This window comes from Pygoscelis adeliae, unplaced genomic scaffold (assembly GCF_000699105.1).
Source record: "Pygoscelis adeliae isolate BGI_AS28 unplaced genomic scaffold, ASM69910v1 Scaffold286, whole genome shotgun sequence".
In the NCBI taxonomy this organism is placed as follows: Eukaryota; Metazoa; Chordata; class Aves; order Sphenisciformes; family Spheniscidae; genus Pygoscelis; species Pygoscelis adeliae.
Window position 1 is genome coordinate 5721934 of NW_008825076.1, and position 356 is coordinate 5722289.

At 57.0% G+C, this 356-nt stretch overlaps 1 protein-coding gene across 1 annotated transcript in view; it reads right to left on the reverse strand.

Annotated features, from left to right (window-relative positions):
* LOC103919291 (serine/threonine-protein phosphatase 4 regulatory subunit 1-like) overlaps positions 1–228 on the reverse strand; it is a 25110-nt gene extending 24882 nt beyond the window's left edge. The window contains exon 1 of the mRNA XM_009326779.1: positions 189–228. The gene's annotated coding sequence lies outside the window, so the exon portion shown is untranslated. The remainder of the gene's footprint in view (positions 1–188) is intronic.
* Positions 229–356: the final 128 nt, after the last annotated feature.

Sequence of the window (356 nt, forward strand, 5' to 3'; positions counted from 1 at the left end):
CCGTAACCCCGGAGCCCTACCACCCTATAAGCCTTCCCCTCCCAGTACAAACAGCCTCAAAATTCTCCCTTCACCCTAACCTGGATAAAAACGCGGAGGGGAAAAGAGGGCGACAGAAGAACCCCGGGGTGGGAGAGCAGGGGAGGGCCTAAATAGGGAGCAGAAAAATAAAAAAAACAGTTACTCACAATCATCTAAGTCATCCTGCAAATCCACAAAATACAAAGGGATCCCTACAAACAAAAACAGAAGAGAGATACCGGGGGGTTGGTTTCGGAGGGCTACGGCGAGGACGGCAGCAGCCGCGGATGAGCCGCCCCAGCACCCCCCGCCCGCCCGCCGGCCCCCCCTCCCCG